General features: G+C 42.4%; 3 long non-coding RNA genes across 3 annotated transcripts in view; all 3 read left to right on the top strand.

Moving 5' to 3' along the window:
* The window catches only part of LOC135320949 (uncharacterized), a 101,962-nt gene that overhangs the window by 38,616 nt on the left and 39,965 nt on the right, over positions 1-23,381 (top strand). The gene's annotated exons all lie outside the window — the stretch shown is intronic.
* On the top strand, positions 1,465-9,044 carry LOC135320950 (uncharacterized). Its single transcript, XR_010380314.1, has 3 exons — positions 1,465-1,804; positions 2,082-2,306; positions 8,974-9,044. It is a non-coding gene; the product is annotated as an uncharacterized LOC135320950 (long non-coding RNA).
* LOC135320956 (uncharacterized) lies at positions 18,674-22,557 on the top strand. Its single transcript, XR_010380324.1, has 2 exons — positions 18,674-19,829; positions 21,045-22,557. It is a non-coding gene; the product is annotated as an uncharacterized LOC135320956 (long non-coding RNA).

Consider the following 23,381-nt stretch of genomic DNA (forward strand, 5'->3'; position numbering starts at 1 on the left):
ATCATTTTACATGTGGGCTGTGGAAAATTGCTAGATGTCAAGAAAGAGCCAATCGATTGCATGCTAGTATTTTTAGAGTGTGTTACTGTTTTATCTATTGAAATTAAATCAGGCTGACCCCCTGAGCCCTCCCGTGAGCTGTTTTCGCCTTCCTACAGGTGATACTGCTCTGGTTGCTGAATGTGCCCTTTCCCCAGACTTGGTTTTGGAGTTAAGTCACCATCAGTGGAGCCCTCTCTTTAAAAGATGAAGAGAACATTTGCTCCTTCTCCCTGGTTGGGGACTTGGATGAGATGAGGTACCAGATAAAGAATGGAGCCCCACCTCATTCTAACACCCGCTCGTTCCATTCCTTTCTCCAGGGAAAAAGAGTATAATTCAACACTATAAACATTGATTGTGAGCTAATGAGATAGACAGGACAACCGATCATTTATTAAATATCCTTTCATGCCAGAAACAAATGTATTATACACACAAAAAGCACGCAAAGCACGGTAGTAACGTGATTACACACGTGGGTCCGAGTTCGAGTCCTGCTCTAGAGTGACCAGTCCTGAGAGATGGAGAAATGTTAGGTCAGCTTAGCTTCTCCCGGACTTGTTTGCTGTCCTGCAAAGACGGGCTTGCTAGGCGTCCCTCCCCCTTAGAGGTGCTGTGGGGTGTAAATAGCGCGTGGGCAGCCCGAGCACAGCTGCTCATTCCTCGTAAGGGCAGGATAGCATAGCTTTTGTGATTACGGCTTTAAGACCGTCCCGTGTAGACTCTTAGTGCTCCGAAGGGATGCCTTGTGGTTTGGAGATGGGATTCTCACTTCTGTAAATACCCAAGGATTGTGTTATTGGGCCGTGCTGATTTGAATCTATTCTTTAGAAAGTACATATTGTAGATATATTTTTCAAGCATGCATGCTTTTTTCTTTTATTATTTATAGTTCTACCCTCTCTCTTGGTGTGACTTTTCATGGAATCCAGGAAACAGTCCTAAGCCACCTGCCTCTTCACACTTCTCCGTGGTGGTTTTCTTCCCTGACTAGAAGAGGGTTCTGCATAGGAAATTTTCTTTGTTCCCCTTTTCTTGGAGTCTCTCTGTCTGTCTGCCCATCTCTCACCTGTCCATCTGTCCATTTATCTACCCACTGAATCTTCTGACATGTTCCAAAAAGCATTTCAGGCAGCTTACAGAAGAACAGATACCAAATAAACAGGTGAGAAAATGGGGCCAAGTTCAGACAGTGAGGCTAGGAGGCAAGCCTGTGTGAGGGTTGCAGGCATGAGAGACACGCGTCTGCCCTGTGACTTATAAGATTGACAGCAACAGTGTGCCTGAGGCTCCCAGCAGACACAGGGAAACAGCGTTTGTGGGAGATGCTCACTGGCTGCGAAATAAATAAGTGGCTTAGGAGATGCCCAGCCTTTCCAGCTACTAAGGGTCAGGAGAATATTTTGAGTTTCTTCCAAAATCAGAATATTGCATCTTTTCTTTTTTCAGAGATCTATGTATAGTTTGTTACATTCTATACCTGGAAATTTCTCCAAAACTGCTTCCCACATGAGTCCCATGGCTCGGGAATGGGGTGGTTCTGCTCATTGACGGGGGTTGGCCAGAAACAGAAAATGACAGCCTCAAAGGAGCCTGGGATTTGTCAGTTATGTTTTATCAGTACTGTAGAGTTCAAACTCTTTCACAGTATCTCTCCATCTGAGGCGGCAGCGTGCTCTCTTACCAGCATCAGGAGCTCAGGACCACAGGATGGTGCGGGCTGAATGCACTGCCGTCAAGACAGCTGTGCTAGTCACTGCAGGTGTGGTTCTTTTACATACGGCATTTCATGTTCTTTACTAGAATGTTTCAACAGGGAGTTAATTAACTGAGTCAATTCACATTTAATAAATATGATGCTTTGTTGAAAAGACAGTTATAGGCAGAATATAAGCTGTGAAGACTTTAAAAACGGTTTCATTACTGAAATTTCTGTAGGGAAGATACAGTTTATCTTATTTATTCCTCTCTTTTAAAGTAACAAAGAAACAAGACAGAAAAGGCAGAGGATGGTTTCTGTTCTTCCTCTCCGTTTGCAGGTGCCCTCACCTCCAGTAGCATCCATCCAGACACCAGCACTGACACTGGCCGTGCTCAGAACTGCCTCAGACCTGAAGACACAACTGACAAATAAAAGGGGGCCACGCCCTGTTACAGCAGGTGCTCTCACTTTGTGGGTCCTTATGTAACTGCACGATGTTAATCAGGATCGCCCGTTCTACATTGTGTAGCGCTGCTGCGGTGTCTCCTAGTTACTTGTTACTGTAAGTATTCATGTATTATTCCCCAATGCGTGGTACTACACGCCTAAAAATGCTTTTTTCAGAAGAAAAATAATTTCCATTTAATATAATAAGTCTGAAAAAAGGGGCAAAATAGTCTATCCTGGTCCCGCTACTCAGAGATAATAATTAACAATTTAACATTTATTTTCTGTTCTTTTCCTCAGTGTGTATCAGCTCTGTCATAAAAACCAGTGAGCACTCTGTCCCTGTTTACTGTGCGGAGATCTCCATTTTCCATTCGGCTTATTACATGTTTTTCTACAATATTCTATCTCCCCTGGCATGATTTTTAATGACCAGTGTAGCATTCTGTCTTAAGGAATGCATCGTCCATTTTACTTCGGACTTAAATAAACTTTTAAATTCCAAGTATACTTAACTGAAATACTGAAAAGAGAACTGTGGTGGTACAGGAAGGCCCCTAACTCCCTTCCCATTATTTCCTGAGAGTAAAAGCTGTGGAAAATTTGGTATATATATTTCATGACCTTTATGCCTATGAGATACATATATATACACATATGAGAAATCAATGTATAGGTGTGTGTATATATGATTTATTTAAAAATGAGACCATACTATATGTTTTTCTGCAGCTCGCTTTATTCACTCAGGGGTATATCATAGACGTCCTCCCACTCCAGACTCACCCGGTCCTTTCAGATAGATTGGAGGGGTCTCCTGATGTGCGGGTGTCGTCTCTTGTCCACGGACACATTTGGTGGGAGAGTGCTGTGGACAAGGCCCTGGACCACGGCGAAACGCCGGCTCCCTCAGCGCCCGCAGCTCGCCTTGAATTACCGTAACATTGTCTTAATGGTGGACAGTTAAGTTTTCTCCACTTTCCACTGTCAGAAAGAATGTTTGACTTGCATCCTTCTTGTACAGACATTCCTGTGATCTTGTATGTATATTCCTTTAGTTAAGGCTTCTGGAAATTTAGTCCCTGGATGTGACACTTACATTCATCACAGACTCCTTTCAAGTGACTCTAGAAATTCCTTCTCCATTGGGGAATGAAAAAATGCGCAATTACTTATGTAACCAATTCTCTATCGCTGGATATGATTTCACTTCAGTTTTTCTTCCCACCTTTGTAAACAGTGCTGTGTAAATGCCCTGATGGATACATCTGTTTGGACTGATTGTTTTTTTTCTAAAGGAAACGATTCCTAGAAGTGGAGTTGAGTCAGTGTGTATGTACGTTTTTCAGAGTTTACATATCCATTGATATGTCATCCTCTGAAAAAGTCGCTTATGATTTGTTCTCACACAGATGGACACTAACTAGAATATCTTAAAAATATTCGCCAATATGATAAGCAAAAGTGCTTTTTCATTGTTTTTGTTTGCATTTGATGACCAGTGAAGTTTTGAGCTTTTTTCACTCATTAGCCTTTTGAATTTTTTAAAATGAATGATTCATTTTGTCCTTTGCAAACATTTAAGTGAGGGAGCTTCTTGTTGCTTTGTGACAGCTCTTTGTATGTTATGAAAATTTACTTCGTGACTTCATCAACATGTATCACAGAGCTTTTTCTTGTCATTTCTTTCCTTTCATTTTGTTCAGAAAGTTTTTTATTCTTGTTGTGGCTCAAACTACTCTTAAGATAGTAAATGTCTTCCTTATGGGTTTTATCTTTGACATTCTTAGAAATACTTCCTTATAATGGAATAAATCTCTTCTGTAGGTTTTTTTAATCTCTAAGGTGGTGATTGTAATAGTACTTGTTATAGTGAGGAGAAGTTGAGTTAATAAGAGCAAAGGGTTGTATTTGCTGTTATTAGTACTTTTTAATATTTACATCACTATGTGCAATTTATCTTGTGGTCATTATGACAGGAATAGAATTTATTCTTTCTAGGTGATTCTGATTGTCCCAGGACAATTATTGAATTCATACTTTTCTCTTTGATTTGAAATCCCACCTGTACAAAATATTTACATACACTAGAGTCTCTTTTTGAACTCATGGTTCCTTTCTGTCAATCTCCCTTCCTTACTCCAGCACCATATCTTACATATTGTAAAAATTTATTTAATCACTGGCAGTCTGATTTTTTTTGATTCTTTTCTTCCATCCCAAATTTTCTTGTCTAGTATTATGACTTTATTATTCCTGAAGAGTTCCAAAATATTTTGTTCAAGTTAAAAAACATCAGATTGGAATTTTCATGGGAGTTTTTAGTAAGTTTTGAATTATTCTTAGGAGAACTTACATCTTTACAAAACTGCTTTCCTCCATGCAATATGTTTATGTCTCTACATTCATACCTCTTACTTTAACACTCAGTATAGTCCTGAAGTTTCTCCATTTAGAACATGGGCATTATTTTTGAATTTATTCCAGTTTATTGTTTATGTTTTTGTTAATTTTGTGAGAATTTTTTGCTATTATATATTTAAATGCTTAAAACTGACATTTAGAAAGGAAGATTCGGTTTGTCAATACTCAATTTGTAACTTGTCATTTAAAATTGTAAGTATTAAGCACTTGTTCCAGAATCCTTTCTTTTCTGTTTTTAAAAATTTGTTTCCAAGATTCTCAAAATGGTCATAGCTAAGTAGTAGTATAGGTGGGGAGACAGATGGAGAGAGGTAGTGTGGCTCATGTACAGACTGTGAGCAGTTTCATGGCTGCCTTTAGGCTGGAGAAGCCACAGAAGAGCCCAGGTTAGACCGGGGGTGGCTTTGTATGCACTTGAAAGCCAGCTTTCCTGCCTGTATGGTGAAGCCTGGTGGGCGTGGCAGGTAGATGATCAAGGTCCGATGGAGGTCATTGGCTGCACAGAACGCTGTGTCTGTGAGAACTGGCTAACATTACCATGGGAAATGCTTGGCGCCAGGAACACTGCAGGGGAGCTGGGGAGCCTGTGTGTTAAGGATTTTCCAGTCCTGGGAGTGGGAAGAGCAGACTCTGCATTCAGATCTGAGTTTGAATTCATCCTCTTTAGTTTACTGGTCCTCTGACTTTTGTCAAGTTATACATCCTCTTTGAACTCCTGTTTTCTTGTCTCTCAAAACAGGAGAATTACGGCCTGCTGCTAGAGTGTTTGATCAGTGTAAATGATTTGTGTCTATAAGATGCCACGTACAGCAACAATCTCAGTGAGAAATGGGTTGTCGCCTCTTCTTCTGCAACTCAGTGCTCGATAAGACATCGGGGGAAAGCCAGTCCCTAATTTGTTGTGATGCAATGAGGAACAAAATTAACGTTTGCCTTTCCCTAGCAGTATTCTTAATTCTTTGTTTCATTTACCTCTTTCCTCCTTTACTCTCCCCTTTCACCTCCTCCACCAAAAGAGACTGAGACTGTCTGAGAACACTAGATTCAAATTACTTTAAATGTTGGCTCATCCCCATGAAATTACAGTGACATTAAAAAAAATCTGTACACATCCCAGACGATTATATTTGATTTATACACACACACACACACACACACACACACACACAATCAGGATGCCTCCCGTTTGCTGAAGGAGAAGGACCACTTTTTCTGAGTTTTCATTCACTGAGCGTGAGAGGAAAGTCTCTTAAGCAGAAATTCACCTGGCTTCGTGCATGGTTTTTTAAATTGGATTTCTGCTTTGTGTCCATAGAAATATTCTCCTATTAGAAGAGGGGAAGTGGAGACATAGATATTCTGCTGAGATATTGGTGCCATCATATTTGAGTTGGAAAGGATTTATGACAGCATAGAGTTGTAACTTTTTATGGGTGAGAATCCATGATAGTGTAACTTGGACAAGAACCCGGGTCTTCTGTCTTCGTGTCCACGTGGATGAAGAGGCAACTGGGTGGGGGATGGCAGGGATCCTTCTTGCTTGAGTTCCAGGGTCTTGCTAGTTTTCATTGTTCAGCTGCCTTTAGTTTATGTCCATGTGGCCTCTCATGGGAAGGTCACTATGTCCTGATAGATTGAGTTTCTAATCAGCAAAAAGGTCTGGACCCACTAATGGTTCCCAGAGATTTTCTGCTGACCTGCTGACACTTTATATACATGAGACTTAAGAAATTGCTGGATATAAAATCCTTAATGTTATCGTTTGCCCTCGAGTTCCATAGGAATGGAGTGCTGTCTCAGGCTGTCTAAGGCTAGATCTGAACAAATATAGGGTGATAGGCTGCCCAGCTGGACCCTCCCCAATCTAATGGGATTTCCACCTTAGTTTTTAGAATCAGGCAGATTAGTTCAAATCTTGCCTTTACCATTTATTAGCTTTGTGACCTTGAGGAAGTAACTTTACTTTGTGAGGGACCAATTTTCTTTGTCTGTAAATAAGTTCAGTATTTATTTTAGGGTTTTTGTTTTAGAATTGAATGAATCAATTCCTTCATTTATTCCTAAAATACAGATCACATGGTTCTATGCTGGTGCCTTATTAGTTGATTACTAAGGGACTCAGCAGTGAGAATGTGGGTGAGGACCCCTGGATAATAGAGCTTATATTCCAGGATATGCTTGTAAAAGACTGGATTGCAGTGGATTTTTAGTAAATGTCCACTCCATTCCTAATCCCCATTGATTGTGTATATATCTTTATACTAATATATGAACAATTATTTATTGCAATTTAAGTCTCTGTAGTATTTAAAGTATGTAGCTATAACAAAAATACGTGAAATAAAATTATCTGACTTTTATTTTCTTTTCAATAAGCAAAACAAAATAAAATAGAAAAGAAAAGAAAAAGTTTTGAAGGAGTAGAAATAATTTTATTTCCGTGGAATCAACTCCCTATGTTAGGTTTTTCGGTTGTGTTCTTAAACAGCATATAAAATTGACAGGTTTTGTGTTCAGTGTTGATAGCTGGGTGAGTAGTTTCTTTTTGTGGTTGTCTTTGATGAATTATTTGCACTAGATCATAAGTAATGTGCATGTTACATATTGGAAACGAGGAAACAGTGGAGACATGCTACCTCCAATGCAGTCATTTTGTTACCGAGTCCAAACTCATTCTGCTCACCAAATGACAGGCCAATAAACCGGGAGATGAGGTGTTGGAGCAAGGAATAGTGACTTTATTTGCAAAGCTGGCAGATCCAGAAGATGGCAGACTGATGTCCTGGAGAATCATCTTCCACAAGTCAGAATTGAGTCTTCTTTTATACTAAAAAGGGGCGGGGTTTTGATTGGTTGTTGGAAACTTCTTGCTGTATGAATTGCTTGTCCTTTGAATCCGCTGTTCTTGCAGCTGTCCATGCGGATCAAATCATGTTGCCCCTGTGAAAACTCCAAAAAAAAAAACAAAGGTTATTCTCTATTTTGCAACTTGCCATCTCTACATAAGTGCAGATGAATTAGCATCCTTCAAGATCACGGCCAGGAGAATAGGCTGTCCTGGATATTTCAGTCTAAAGGCAACTTTCTTTTACAAATGGTGCAGAGCTAGGAAGTCTGAGCCTAGAAAACAGGGCACAGGTTTAAAGCCAAAGGAACAGACCTAACATGGGGTCAAAATTGTTCTTTTCTATTACAATTCCCTTTTCTGCTTCATAGATAATTTTAGTAAGAAACATGAGCAATTTTGTATTTTTGCTTCTTAATAACCGATAAGTGGGCCAACTATATTTTTGTGAGCAGAGATGCTGTGCGGGCATAGGGGTCACAGCACACTCTTGTTGGGGGTGGCCGACCCTGAAACATGTCTGATGCCACGTGAGTGTTGGTGAGGGTCCCCCTAGCCAGCGGCACTCTTCAGGAAGTAGCATATGTGCTTTGACTTCTTGAGACCTCATTTTCGGCTGCAGGAAATTTTTTCAGATACTGCGATTGAAAAATCACTCCAGCTGGGGATAATTAGGGAAAAAAGGAAAAGGAAAAGGGTTTGGAGTAGAGTAGAAGAGAAGGACATAAGATCACGGAGCCTGAGTGCTTGGCAGCGGGGCCTCGGGAGAGAGGGGAGCAGAGGTGGGGAGGGGCCTGACCTTGGAACCAGCTCCTGCACCTGTCCCCGTGCCCAACCACATAGCTTCCAATGGGCCTGGGCCACCTCTCTGGGCTGGATGTCACCCTGTGCAGAACCTTGAAAATCGAATGTAAGGGGTGGGCAGCACTCACCTAGGGGGTCACTGTGGATTTCAGTCAAGTCCACAGTGCCTTTTCTGGTCATGTGCCTTCACTTGTCCTTTATCTCAGGATCTGAGGAGGAGGAGAAAGGAACTCAGGTAGAGATCCAGGAAGATATCCGACTGTGTTAAGAGAGGACAGACACAGTTAAAAGGGGACCGAGGACACTTGCAGCAAAGTAAAATGACTTCACAACTATTGCTTCAGAGCTGCAGGTGTGAGAGAGCCTAAGCCTGTTTCAGAGTGCAGGGGACAAGCGGAAAGGAATGGCAAAATTTCCACTGGAATTTGAAATTTTGTTAAATAGCCTGCTACTGTTGCTTGTATCACTTGAATGAATGCAGGCATATTTCTGTGGGCATTTATATGTTCACTCAACGCCACCAGCCACTCTTGCCCCCATCGGGGATGGGCTTTCTCAAGCACAGTGCACCTCCTGCTTCGGTGGGCCACGCTTCGGGTCCTCGCCTGGGGCCGGGCTGCTGCAGGGCACTGAGTCCCTGAGGCACGGCCTGTGATACACTACAGGAACATCTCTGCTATCGACTGAGGGCCTCCTTTTCCCCCTGCAGTGTAAGAATTCCGGTGACTGAGTTAGAAGCATGCTTCCAAGCTGTGCGTGTCCTCGGCATCAAGAAGCGGAGCCTGGAAGCTTCCGAATTTCTCCAGAATGCAGTCTACATTCACCTTCGGCAAGTGAGTGTATGTCCTTACACAAGTGGAGGAATTACTGCAGTTTTCCTGGAACTTACTCACCACTAGTCCATCTGAATTTTCTGTGCTAGGATTCAGTACGGTCTGCTAAAAAATCTGGAGTCAGATCTTGAAACCCTGATGAAGAGGATTATTTATTTTATTTCACTATATGATAATCTTTTACTTTCAAAATTCAGAATTTTTGGTTCTTTCAGGCATTTTTGGGGGGGTTGGCAAAACAAATTTGCTCTTACCGTCTTTGCGACCTGTTGCTTTGTGCCTCTCACCTGTCTTCTGTCACTTGTGAGGCAGTTCCATTTGTGACCCTGTCCGGGTTGTTCATGTTATACAACATAAAGTCTGTAAAAGTACAGTCCCTTTTACTCCGAAGACATTCCACAAATAACTCCTTAAATCTGGGTGTGGTTTTAAGAAGACAGAATCATTAGAACATGTAATTGCAGGTTGCTAGTGCAAAATCCCCAAATCAATAGTCTAGCTCAACATCTAAAATCTTTCTAATCTACCTTGGATTTTTATGGATAAGTGAAGCAATTTGCTAAGAATTGAACACCAGGGTTAGAATACAGGCTGGTGTAGCTCAGCAGGTCCTCCTGAGCCAGCGCTGTGCCAGAGGGCGGGGCCGAGGGAGAGGGCGGGGCTTAGGGAAAGAGGAGGGCCAAGGAGGAGGGGGGTCCTGCCCTCCCTGAGCTGACAGTTTCATGGCAAACACCTTCACCATGTGAAGAACTTGGAGTTTCTTCTAAGAACACTAGGTTTGAAAAGAGTCATAAAAGAACGGGAGTGACAAAATCTAATTTGTCTCAAGTAGGGGAGAACAGCTGGAAGGCCACTTGGGAGACTCGTGAGTCCAGGTGGTCAGTGTTGGTGGCTTCTACCTGAGCGGTGGGACAGTCAGTGGGACAGTCACCGGGAAAAAACGAACAGATTTTAGGCATGTTTAGATGGTAAAAAGGAAAGGATGAATGATGTCTGTGAAGGTAGGATGGAGTAAGGCCCAGGTTTCTGGGTGGATTAATGAGGTAAATGATGGTCCTGCTGTGCTCTGAGGAGGGAAAGCTGCAGAGGGAGCTTTGGGGGAACCCTGATGAGTTCAGCTGTGGATAAAGTGAAAGGCTGTTAAATGTGTGGTCTGGGAGCTCAGGTGAGAGCCAGTAGCGAGTAGGGGGAGGGGAGAGAGACGTTCAAGTCATTTTGTCTTGTGAGCATACAAATACTTATGAGTAATGATACACTTACGCCTCTATATTCTGGATTTAACACCCATTAACATTTTGTTATATTGACTGCAGAGGTTCCTAATATTTTTTAATAGAAATAAAATAAATAGAAACAAAATAGTGGAGTTAATAAACATCTTAGAGTTGATGTGTGTCCTTCTATGTATTTTGATACCTCATCTGTTTATAACCATAATCTATAAAAAGTTAACTAGTTTAGCATAAGTGTTAAACAGAGGGACGTGACACACAGTTTTGGGGCTTGAAGCTGATCTTCTCGGGCAAATTATGTAGCCTCTCTGTACCTTTGTTCCATCTTCTGTTACTGCCCCCGGGCCCCTCATCACAGATGATTTCCTAGACTAGATGATGGGAGGGAGGCTGCTGAAGGGAGTAAGAATTGGCAACTGCTAGGGACACTTAAGAGAGAGACAAAAAGAGATTAAAGTCAATAAACTCAGTACAAACAAATACTCTCAAAAGAGAAAGAATCCTGCAGTGTTTTGAGCCACTTAGCATAAGGGAAACAAAATCACGTGGACCCAAAGCTCTTGAGCATGTGAGTATAGTGGGTGGGAATGTGTCATCAGAAAAGGGTTGAGAAAAGGTCTTTTGGTTTCCATTGACGTTTCCATTAAGGATGGGGAGCAGAAGTGAAAACCCTCAGCTTCAGTGGAAGCTGCTGTTTTGTGTGAAACTGACCAAACTTTGGAGACCAGTCATCAGCGGTGCTGGCAAATGAAGAGATTTCGGGATTGGGTGGGGCACTTGCTGTGACTTCCAGGTGACCTACTGGCTGGGGGCTGTGAGGCGGGCAGTAGGTTTGCAGGGAGACCCGGGCATAATCCCTCGCTCTGAGGCTGCTGGTCTGACTAGCAGACCTGGGCACAGGCAGTCCTAATTGGGCAGCTCGGGATGTGGCCTGGGACACCTGCCGTGCTGAGGGGGAGAAGAGCGCTTCCCTGAGGGGGTGTCCCTGCGGAGAGTGGAAACATCCTCCTGCAGGGGAGGAAGAGCCTCTGAGCAGGGTGCTGGTTGCACAGGCAAGACCACCCTGAGCACTGAGGGTTTGGGGAGCCGGAAGTCACACAGTGGCCAGAGCAGCCTTGTTCCTGAGAAACTAGAGGGAGAAGAGGCTGAAAATTCAGGCTAGGGTCAGACACTGTGGTGGGTTATGAGTGACAGTAAAGGACTGGTCAGGCAGGCACGAGAGAACCCTGTGGGTGTCCCAGCTGGAGCGTCACGCCAGAGGGTGGAGCTGAGTTATAGACTTTGCCACTTATTAGCTGTGTGACTTTGAGCAAGATTACCCCACCTCTCTATATATACCTTCATCTGTAAAATGACACAGTGACAAGCTCGTGTCATCAGAAGGCTTAGTTTAGCTCTTATCCTCTGTGTCCAGTCCTGTCAGTGCTGCCCTGCAAGTTTCTGCAGTGGCTGCTCTTACCCTGAGATGGGAGGGCATAGAGGGACTTTGTAGCGCCCGAGGGCAGGAAGGGGTTGCTTTAAAAACAGACATGTAGCCGCCTGCAGCTGCAGGCCTGCAGGCAGTTTGGTTGATGGTCCTGGAGAGGACTTTGGACGCCTTAGCATCGTCATAAGACTTGTTTTCCCTTGGGGGCCAGAATTGCCTATGCAGATTAATGTGGAAAATTTGGGCTTCTGGCAAAGCTGTTTTCAGAGATGGTAATATATATAACATATCGTAGAAAATATAATGCTTTTATTTAATCTGTGGGACTTTGCAGCTGTTGGGAACACCTCTGTTGGCCTGGTCTCCACGGAGGACACTAGGGATCGGCAGAGCGTGCGGGAGGGCAGGTAGCCTGCAGTGCTGCTGCGGGGTGTTCTCCCGAGTAGAGCACTCTGCTGAGTTGACTCTTCTCTGAGTTTGGTTGCCAGATGAGCAGACAGCAAATTAATGAGTTCTGGTGGGATTGTATAATGACAGAAAGAAAGAGGGACCCGTAGTTTTTCTGGACTAGAACACGCTTTTGGTTCCTGATCCAGTGTGTTCCATTACAGAATTGATGAGTTGTGTCTATTCTGGGACTTGTAGACTGAGAGAAATGTGTAGCCTGAAAGTTTAGAGTTACACTTTATTAGGCGGGAGGACTCGAGGCGGGATGACAGCCTTCAAATCTGTCTGAGGGACTGCTCCCAAGAAGTAGGGGAGGAACTAGGATTATATAGGAGCTTTACAACAAAGACCAGGGAGTTGGAACAATAAAAGATTGCTTGTTATCTAAAGAAATCCAGGCATCTCAAGTTAAAGAATTTAGTGCCTTTGTATGTATCATTTGACCTCACTGGATTCATTCTTTAGACAAGCACCTAGCTATCTAGGGCAATTATCCTGTCTTCTTATTCTCAGTCTGTTCAGAGGGCAGCATTGTGAGTGGCTGTAGAGGCTGGGCTTCAGGTCTGTCCGCACTGGGGGGTGGCGGCAGCCTTGATGACTTGGTTTCAGCATTCTTTGTTTACTGACATGGTTGTAGTATTTTAATTCACATTGTAGTATTTTCATTCACAGACTGATTGTGGATAATCTGGAAACTTGCAAAGGAAACGAGATGGAATTACTGCAGGTACCTTCTACTTTAATAAGCCGTGTGCAAACATAAACATGGAGGAAGCATACATTTGAATTTGGTGGTGTAGGGAAGGGTTTCTGCACATTACAGGAGAACGCAAGGCAGAATATCTCTTCTTTGTTGGCAGGGATGTGGGTCAACCTGTCTTTTCTGTAGCGGTTTCTGAGAGCACTTTATGGTAATTAACAAACATTGACAAACGGTGGCACACTTTGCATTTAAGAGCTGACCTGTGCAAACGTGTATTGGACAGGTGGATTTCATAGGCAAGTGGTGAGGTGGATTGGAGAGAGGTGTAGCCCAGGCCTGGGCTCAGATTCAGGTTTAAATCGCCATTTCCTCACCAAAGGACCTTGGACTAGAGTGTAACCTCCATTAAACTGTTGGTGAATCTGTGAAATATGCATTATAATATTCGTTTCTTCCTGGGTTTGTTGTAAGTTTAAACAGTATTATAACACACATGAAACACTTAACAGGCACTTAGCAGTGTTCACTGTGTCCTTCCGCCCCGCTTAGCGTGTGTTACAGCCGTAAAGGTAGCATGTGCCTGTTGAGGACGTACTGGTAGCCCCTTGAATAGGTTGTGAATTTGGTGATTTCCTTTAATCCTTGAAACTCTACGTGCCATGGGCAGTTATTTTCATGAACAGATGAGGAATCTTAGGGTAAAGAAGACGGTGTAATTTGCCCAAAGTCAGACCATAATTTTGGGTGCAGGGGCCTCTGTTCAGCATGGGCCCCTGGGCTTTCTGCCCTCTCCGTTCAGCACCAGAGCCAGACGTGGAGTCGCCTGTCTCCCAGCCCAGAATATCCGGCAGGCAGCGACACAAACCTGGACCTGTTCTGCTTAAGCAAAAACTCCGGAGGGGAGGCAGGTACTAAAGGGATAAATGTAAAAACAGACGACTGTAAACTGTTATCAGCTCAGAGAAGGAAAGGAACACGCCTCGCCGTGCAGAGCTGGGAGCTTTCCCTTCCGGGCTGCTCTGGGGGCGTTCATTTCAGCTAAACAAACTCCGCTCCTGCACCAAGGCATGAAGGCAGGGTGCATGTAACCAGGCTGACTGTGCCTCGTTGATCATATTCATTCTTAATCCAGTGTCAGCTGTCACGGGCACTTACCTAGTAAACAGATGTCGGCCATAATCATCACGCACTTTGCTTGGTAGTTTTATTGGCCCCACTTTTGAGATGAGGTAATTGAAGCTGGGGAGTTTGCTGCATGCCCGTGATTACCTTGGAAATACCCCCACTGGTCTTTCAACCTAGACTGGTGTGGCTGTTACATCCCAGCCCTGTGAATGGCATCGTGTAGCTTCTACCAAGTGGCCCAAATGACTGACATTGATTTTCTTAATCCGTAGGAAATGGTATGTAACAATAAGAGAAAAGGTGGTAAGAAATTCTTTGGAAAACTAGAACAAAATCCAATACTTCCCCAGCTGGGGTAGCGTACCCAGTGTCACTCATCCCACTCACAGCCTGGCACCTCCTCCCTCCCGACTCCGTGTTCAGAAGCCACTCTGAGCCTTCGAAGAACATTTTGCCTCGTGACACTTTTGACTAAGACCTATGACCTCTCTGTCCCTGGTTAACTCTCTCTTCAAGGCTATTTAAATTTTATGCAGGCTCCTCCACTCCGATGTAAGAAAAGACTCTTTAAACTTCTTGATGAAGCTCCTAAATGAAGATCTTGTGAAGGAAACCTAGTCAAAACCTGGGAGGTTTGCACACAGTGACTGCATGCAACCTCAGCACTTTGTGAAGTTCAGAATCAGAGGGGTGGGAGACACAGGAAAGGCTTTTTAAGGTAGAAAGGGGAAAGTGAAAGGATGCAGGCTGTGTGAGACTGAAACATCTCGGTCCCAGCCAGCAAGGCACCTGCGTTCAGGATGGTGTATGGGGAGTACAGAGTTCTCACAAAGAAAGAAGTGGTGGGATGGGAGGGAGGACAGATAGATTCTTTACTAGGGAAGGAAAAAGTGGGCTGAAAATTTCCTGGTTGAATAAGAGGACTGTGAAATGATGTGCTTGCCTTTTGGAGAAAAGGGTTTTGTGGGGACAGGCCTAGGAGAACGCTCTCTGGCTGGGGAGTCAGCACAACAGAGAACCACAGAGAACCGGGCTGACCTCAGGGCCCCTGCTGGGGGAGGGGCTGCCCGCCATTTTGGTCCTGGGGGCTACTTCTGTCCCTTAGCTGGGGCCTCAGAACTCCCTTCACATCCCAGTCCTGTTGATACAAGAAAACATAAGTGGGGCATGGGAAGGGCTGTGTCCCAGGCTTTGGTTGAGCCCCTGGAATGTGCCCCACCAGACGTGGGTCCTTGGCTTCATGCAGGAAAGATTTCAAGAGCAAGCCACTGTTGAGTAAAGGTAGATTTATTCACAGAGACACATTGGAAGGCAGGAGAAATGCCACGAGGTGTGGGGGTTGGGTGCTCATATTAAAAGTAGTTACACACTCCACAGACAAAGTGTGGGCCTTCTCCGAAGAGGGAGAGAGAGTGATGACCGCGAGGTGGCGCTGTGTTGCTGGTTTTCATGGGCTTGGTTGTTTTATATGCTAATAATTAGAAGGAGCAGCCTAAGGGCAAGGGGCTGGGATTCCCAGGGAGTTGGCCATTTCCCACACTGTGACCTTTTGTGGCTAGCCTTGGGATGGCCATGGTGCCTTGGGGCGTGTTATTCACCATGTTACTATTACAACGGGTGTATAATGAAGCTCAAGATCTGCTAGAAGTAAAATCTCTTCATCCTGAGCCTCAAGGCCTACTGGGGGTTGAATCCTTCACCATTTTGATGTTAATTGCTGTGGCCTGCATTGAATGGCTGTGCTCTGGCCCCTTCCATCCTGTCTCACTGTGTTGACACAGAGAGAGCAAAGGCCGGGCCCTGCCTGTGCTCCTGCATTTAACAGGGAGAGGGGTGGGGTGGGCTGAGGATGACTCTGAGTGGTGAGAAGGATGTTTCAGATTTTCCCACGTGGGACATGGGGACGTGCCAGCAGCCACCGCAGATTTATCTCACGGGCATTATCGCTTGTGTCACTCATCTTTTTCTATTTTTCTTTCTTTTTTTTTTCAAGTATTTAATCTAAATTTAACATCAGGTTTTCTTAGGAAAGAAATATCTCTTTTTCTTTTCATTGGGGCTCTTTTGGGGGGGTAGGTAATTAGGTGTATTTATCTGTTAGAGGAGGCCCTGGCGGTTGAACCCGGGACCCCGTGCACGCTAAGAACACGCTCTACCACTGAGCTCTACCACCCGCCCCATCATCTTTTACTTTTTGCTTTAGCTGCCAAGAATCTTACGGCTGAATTTCTAGTCGGCCTTTAACACTTACCCTGACTTCATGGCATTCGTTTTTATGAGTTTACTTCCCCCTGGTTTCATTTAAGTATTGAATCTCCATTTTCTTTTCACTCTAACTTTTGTCTTTTTGTTGTTATGGTTGTTAAGCTGTGTTACAAATTGTTTAATTTCTCTTTTAGCAGGAGGCTGAAAGTAAATAAATATGTAAACAAACTTATCACACTTAAATGTTTTATACATTCTAAGCTGTTTATTAGTTACTTAAAAACCGAATTGAATACTGAAGTGATAACATTTTAAAATTATTTTTTAACATTTTATAAAAGTATAGCTGATTTACAATATGATATAAGTTTCAGGTGTACAATAGTTGCACAATTTTTATTGTTATGCTCCATTTATAGTTATTGTAAAACATTGGCTATATTCCCTGTGTCATAAGATACATCCCTGTAGCGTGTTTATGTTACATGGAGCAGTTTGTATAAGAAAGTTGGGTAATACAAAGTCTGGGGCATGGCTCTGTCTAACCCATGTTCCCGGTCACCCTTCCTGTCAGAGCCCAGGCCCTCACTCCTGTCTGCAGGGGAGCAACTGGAGGCAGCCCTCATCAGCGCTGGCACCACCCTCTGAGTGGCAGTGACAGCAGTGACTGTGTGTGGACGTGCAAATTGTTGTTCCAGGAGCTTTACATGCATTTCTGCATTTAATAATTAAAGCCCTCCTGTGAGGAATCATTTTAGGTTTTTAATGAATAATACATTTTATTTTGATTTTGAGAGTTCAAATTTCCAGAAAATTTACTGGAATAGTACAATAAAGGCTTAGATACAGTTCACCTAAAAGGGCACTGTTTGCCCTTTTGTGTCTGGCTTATTTTAGTATAAACTTTCAAGGCTCATCCATGTTGTAGCCTCAGTCAGTACTTTATTCTTTTGGTTTTATAATATCCTTTTTCTTTTTTTTTTCGTTTTTTCTCTATTTAAAAATATTTTCATTGAAATCTAGTCAGTTTATAATGTTGCGTCAGTTTATAATTTTGCATCAGTTTCTTGTGTACAGCACAACACTTCATTTATATAGGAACATACATGTATTCATTTTCATATTCTTTTTCAACATAAGTTACTATAAGTTATTAAATATATTCTCCTGTGCTATACAGTATAAACTTGCTGTTTACTCTATACATACTCAGTATCTGCAAATCTTGAACTCCCAATTTATTTCTTCCCACACCCTCTCCCCTCTGGTAACCATAGTTTGGTTTCTATGTCTGTGTGTCTGTTTCTGTTCTGTAGATAAGTTTATCTTTTTGTTTGTTTGTTTTTTTAGATTCCACATGTGAGCGATCTCATATGGTATTTTTCTTTCTCTTTCTGGCTTACTTCACTTAGAATGACATTCTCCACGTCCATTCATGTTTCTACAAATGGCATTATTTTATTATTTTTTTATGGCTGAATTGTAGTCTATTGTACAAATATACTACAACCTCTTTATCCAGTCATCTGTCAGTGGACATTTAGGTTGTTTCCATGTCTTGCTATTGTAAATAGTGCTGCTCTGAATATTGGGGTGTAGGTATCATTTTGAATTATGGTTCCTTCTGGATATATGCCCAGGAGTGGGATTGCTGGGTCATATGGGAGGTCAATGTTTTGTCTTTTGAGGAACCTCTGTACTGTTTTCCACAATGGCTCCACCAAACTGCAACCACAGTGTAGGAGGGTTCCCTATTCTCCACAGCCTCTCCAGCATTTATTGTTTGTGAACTTCTGAATGATGGCTATTCTGACTGGTGAGATGTGATATTTGATTGCAGTTTTGATTTGCATTTCTCTGATAATGATATTGAGCATTTTTTCATGTGCCTATTGGCCATTTGTATGTCTTCATTGGAGAAAAGCTTCTTTAGGCCTTCTGCCCATTTTTGAATTGAATTGTTTGTTTTTCTTTCTTATCAAGTGTAAAAGGTGTTATATATTCTGGGAATTAAGCCCTTGTCAGTCTCATTTATTGCAACTATTTTCTCCCATTGCATAGTTTGTCTTTTAGTTTTGCTTACTGTTTCCTTTGCTGTGCAAAACCTTGTAAGTTTAATTACATCCCACTTGTATATTTTTGCTTGTATTTCTATTGCTTCAGTAGACTGCTCTAGGAGAACATTGCTGAGATGTATGTCAGATATTTTGCCTATGTTTTCTTCTAAGAGGTTTATAGTGTCTTGTCTACATGTTTAAGTCTTTAAGCCATTTTGAATTTATTTTTGTGTATGTTGTGAGGGAGTAGTCTAACTTCATTCATTTACATGCAGCTGTCCAGTTATCCCTACACCATTTGCTGAAGAGGCTGTCTTTACTCCATTGTATGTTCTCACCTCCTTTGTCAAAGATTCAATGACCAAAAGTTTGTGGGCCTATTCTTGGTAATTTTGTTTATCCATTCATTGATGGATGGATATTGTTTGTAACCTTTGTCTACTCTGAATGATACTGCCATGAATATTGATGTGCAAGTTTTTGTGAGAATATGTTTTCATTCTGTTGGCTGTACAGTTGGCCCGCCATATCTGTAGTTTCCAATTCATGGATCCAGATGGCTGATTGTAAAGGGACTCAAACATCCTTTGATTATGGTATCCAGGGTGGGGGGTTCCTGAAACCAACCCCCCGAGGATACTGAGGGATGACTCTACATGTAGGAGTGGAATTGCTGAGCCATATAACTCTAACCTTTTGAGGAAACACCAGACTTCTCCAAAGAAGCTGCACCATTGTCCCTTTCCACTGGCCGCAAATGAGGTATCTCTGCCTCCTCAACGACACTTGTTATTGTCCATGTTTTGATTAAAACCGTCCTAGTGGGTGTAAAATGAGAACTCATTTTGATTTTGATTTGGCTAGTGATGCTGAGCTTCTTTTCATGTGCTTATCGGCCATTTGTGTATTTATTTAAATCCTTGGCAAATTTAAACATTGGGTCGATTTTCTTTGTATTGTTCAGTTGTAAGCATTTTTTATATACCCTGAATACTAGTCTCTTCTTAGATACATGCTTGGCAAAATTTTTCTCCTATTCTGCAGATTGTCCTTTCACTTTAGTTTTTTTAAGCATTAAAACAATTTCTTTACAGGGGAGGTAATTAGATGTATTGATTTATTTTATTTTTCTTGCTAAGCATGCACTCTGTCACTTGATATACCCCCTTCCCCTGTCATTTCACTTTCTTGATGATGTAATTTCTAACAAAAAGGTTTTAAATTTGATGAAGTCCAGTTTATCTGCTTTTTTCTTCTATCACTTGTGCTCTTCGTATTGTATCTAGGAAACCAAAGCCTATCCTAGGACCACAAAGATTTATACTGTGTCTTCTTTTAGAAAGTTTATAGGTTTAGTTATTACGTTTCTGTCTGTGATCAATTTTGAATTAATTTTTATTTATTTAAAATATGGGGGTCCAGATTCCAGATTCATTCTTTTGCCTGCAGATACTCAGCACTCCCTGCACCATTTGTTGAATAGACTATTCTTTCAATGGAGTGTTGTTGACACCCTTGTGGAAAACTGACTGTAAATGTAAGTTTTTCCCCCTGGGTTTTTATTATGTCTCATAGATTTATTTATCCAAACTTATGCCAGTACCATTCTGACTTAGTACTATAGCTTTTTAGTACCCTTTAAAGTGAGTCCTCCAACTTTGCTCTGCTTTTTCAAGATTGTTTTGGCTGACCTGGGCCCCTTGCACTTCCATATGAATTTTGGGATCACTTTTTCAATTTTTGCAAAGAAGTCAGCTGGAATATTGATAAGGATTCCACTGAATTTGTAACTCACTTTGGGGAGTCTTAACATTTTTAACAATATTGTCTACCATTCCATGAACATGGGATGTGTTCCATATATGTAGATCTTTTAAGTATTATTTCGGTGATACATCAAAATATTCAATGTACAAATCTTGTAAATTTTTGTTAAATTTATCTCTCATTTTATTTTTAATGCTGTTGTAAATGGAAAGGCTGAGCTTCTTGAGGGTAGGACTATATATTAATTTGTTTATTTCTAGGATTTCTACACAGCAAATACTCTAGGTTTATATTTGCTACATAAATCTATCCACAACTCTTCCCACCCCCGTGTTATAAGAAACCAAGACCCAGGTTAAGCTACCTGAACACCTATGTGGAAGTGAGAAATGAGACCCTTGGGTGGGGCTTTGTGAAGATGATACTGAGAGCTTATTTAGGATGGCTTCATCTTAAATTCCTTTAAACAACACTTCTGGTGTAGTCAGATACATTAAGATCATGCCCTTTTGATGTGCAGAGGAGCTAAGACTATCATTTTCAAATAATTTCTAGTGAGAGTGTTGTACTTGAAATCAAATTTGCATCAATCTTTGAAGATATATGTTTCAGGAATTTTGACTAAAGAACACCTGTCTTTATTCATTAATGACAACTAAATTCTCAAGCAACATGTAAGAGTTTGAGCAAACTGCCCCAGCCCCGTAGTGCTGGTTGGCTGCAGCTGTAACTGGAGTCAGTGCTTACCTCTCCCAGCACGCTTGGGCTGATCTGCTCAAAGGTGTTCGTCCAAATGTTTGTCTGTAGTCTGTTGGACAAAGCCATAAAACAATGAGTTAATGTTGCTGGAATGCAATATATTCCTATTAATATTAAATAAGCACATATTGAGTGCTTACTGTATGTTGGGAATTGTCCCTCAGCCTCACATGTATATTATTTCACTTAAAACTTCATATATTTCCTTGTTATTCTCACTTTACAGATAAGGAGACTGAGAATTAGGTCTTCTGTATTTTGGATGGAGCTCATTATCAATGACAGGAAGTTGTAAGGAAAAAGATATTGATTCATCCTGAGAAAATATTTTTCTGACCGTCAGCAGTGAAGAGGGTGAACACTGAAGAAGGTGATCATTGTTTGAGTGAGACGAGCCCCGGGTTGTACGGAGTCAGCATCCCTGTCCTGGACACGGCACGTGTAGATCTGTGTGGTGGGTGAGGCGGCGAGGCCGCGCAGGGAACGCGGATGCCGGGCCATTGGGCTGTGCTCAGGCCCGGTGGGGCTTTCTCCTAAGGGCAGTGGACCGTCATTGACAGATTTTTAGTAGGGGAGTGGGGTGCTCTCGTAGATCACTTTTGTCTTGTAGAATGCTTAGAAACATTTAGAAGGCTCTGCAGGAGGTGATGTGATGAGTCAGATTAGGGTGGCTGCCAGGTGTAGGAGTGTAGAATTTTCAAGTGGTTTTCAGTCCCAGTTTTGTGGCTGAGTAGCTGTGTCACTTTGGATGATGCACTCAAGGAAGTAAACAATTTATCTAATCAATTGAAGAAGTGATGTACCGACCTCCCAGGACTGCTGTGGTGATCCAGTGAGATAACGTGTTCACAGTGTGCAGCGTGGTCCCCAGCACACAGTCAGTGCTGAGTGAGTGCCAGTGAGTACCTGGTAGTTCAGGTGTGGGTGGTGGGACTCGGTGACTGAGGAAATCTGGGCCCTGAAGGTGGGGTCCAGTCACATCTGTGAGTGATGGGCCTGAGCTGGGAGAGGAAGGGAGACCTTGCCCCCCGACCAGGGGCCCTGGGTAGGACGGCTATGGGAGGAGCACCGTGAAGTCAGCTCTTTGCAGGTGGAGCTCGAGTTGCCTTTGAGATATCTAAGTGCATTGTCATGAGCTCAAAGAGGAGGTCTGGGCCCGGGCTGTGAATTTTCCTATAATCTTAATCCCTGAGGACGCTGAGGTATTGATCACTGAACGTGAAGACATACTTTACAGGACAAGTGAATAGTAGTATCATCTCTGTCATCAAAGCTCACATCTCTTTATTCATCACAAGTTTGCTATTGGGTACTTACAGAGCTCACTTCACCGCCATCCCCTGGGCTCAGGCTCCACAGTAAAGAGCTGGTGAGCCTCCCTCTTTTCCAGAAGAAGACACATTTAGCTGGTAGAATTCTGTACCTCGCCAGACTTAGAATTTTAGTTTGTTGTTTTAATTCTATTTTCTGTTAGCCATCTCCTGACAGGAGAGACGTTTTACCTCATGGACATATTTCAATTAGCTGTTACTGAGAATTGCTGATCTGATCCATAGTGTAAGTATTATATTAACCTTGTAGAGTATTTATCATTTTTCTGTCTTTGCCCTTTAATTTTGTATGCCCCTTCAAGTCTCTATCCTATTTGGGGCCTTATTTTTTTTAATTAAAAAATGTCTATTTGCAGTTAAGAAAACAAAAGAAAAGAAAAAATACACATGATAGCTAAACTTAGAAAATATCTAGTGTGTTTTCTGTCTCGGCAACGGAGGGTTCTAGAAACTCGTGAAAACCTTCATTACACAAGTTTCTTAAAATGCTGATTAAGAAATAAAACCTTCCTTCTTCATCTTTCAAGCTGCACAGCTAATTGTGAAGAAAGTGAGGGGAAATCCTCAGAAGCCAAGACAAACCAGAAAGCAGGGATTCTGGGTGATACGCGAGCCTTAGAAGCCCTGGGGTGCCTGTTGGCTCCTGTACTGAGTTTCAGTTGCCTTGACTGGAGGGTAGGAGGTGAGCCCGAGTCCTCTCACAATGGGAGTTGGATGACTGATCATATGTAAGGCCAAGCCCATCCCGAGAAGCATGGTTTACTAAAGGGTTAACTATGAAAAAAAATTCCTCAAGGTAAGACATTAAGGAAAGTCAATTTTTTTGGAAGAGGGGAAAAATAACAAATCCAAAGTAAGGATATAGTTTAAAGCTCTTCTGGCATGAGAGTAACCACAAACTCCTGGCAGAGAATCACAGCTACTCCTGGAATGAGAAGCTGTGGTTTGAATGAATCAGTGAGCAGCCATTCCGAAAAAGGCCTCCAGAGTCTTGAGGATCAAGATACTTGAATGCAAACACCTGTCTTCCAAGGTCTCAATCAAATAACCAGAAAGGTTTTAAAGGAAAGAAGCCATAATCATAGTTCTATTTCTTAACATTACTTTATGCTAGGAATTCAGACGTGACTATGGAGTTGTCTCCTCTTTTATGGACCTTACCTTCTCTTTGGGGAGACAAACTGACATAGTTGGGGAGCTTGGTGGAGGGAGGTGATAGTCTGTTGCAATTA

The sequence above is a fragment of the Camelus dromedarius genome, unplaced genomic scaffold (genome assembly GCF_036321535.1).
Source record: "Camelus dromedarius isolate mCamDro1 unplaced genomic scaffold, mCamDro1.pat HAP1_SCAFFOLD_186, whole genome shotgun sequence".
In the NCBI taxonomy this organism is placed as follows: Eukaryota; Metazoa; Chordata; class Mammalia; order Artiodactyla; family Camelidae; genus Camelus; species Camelus dromedarius.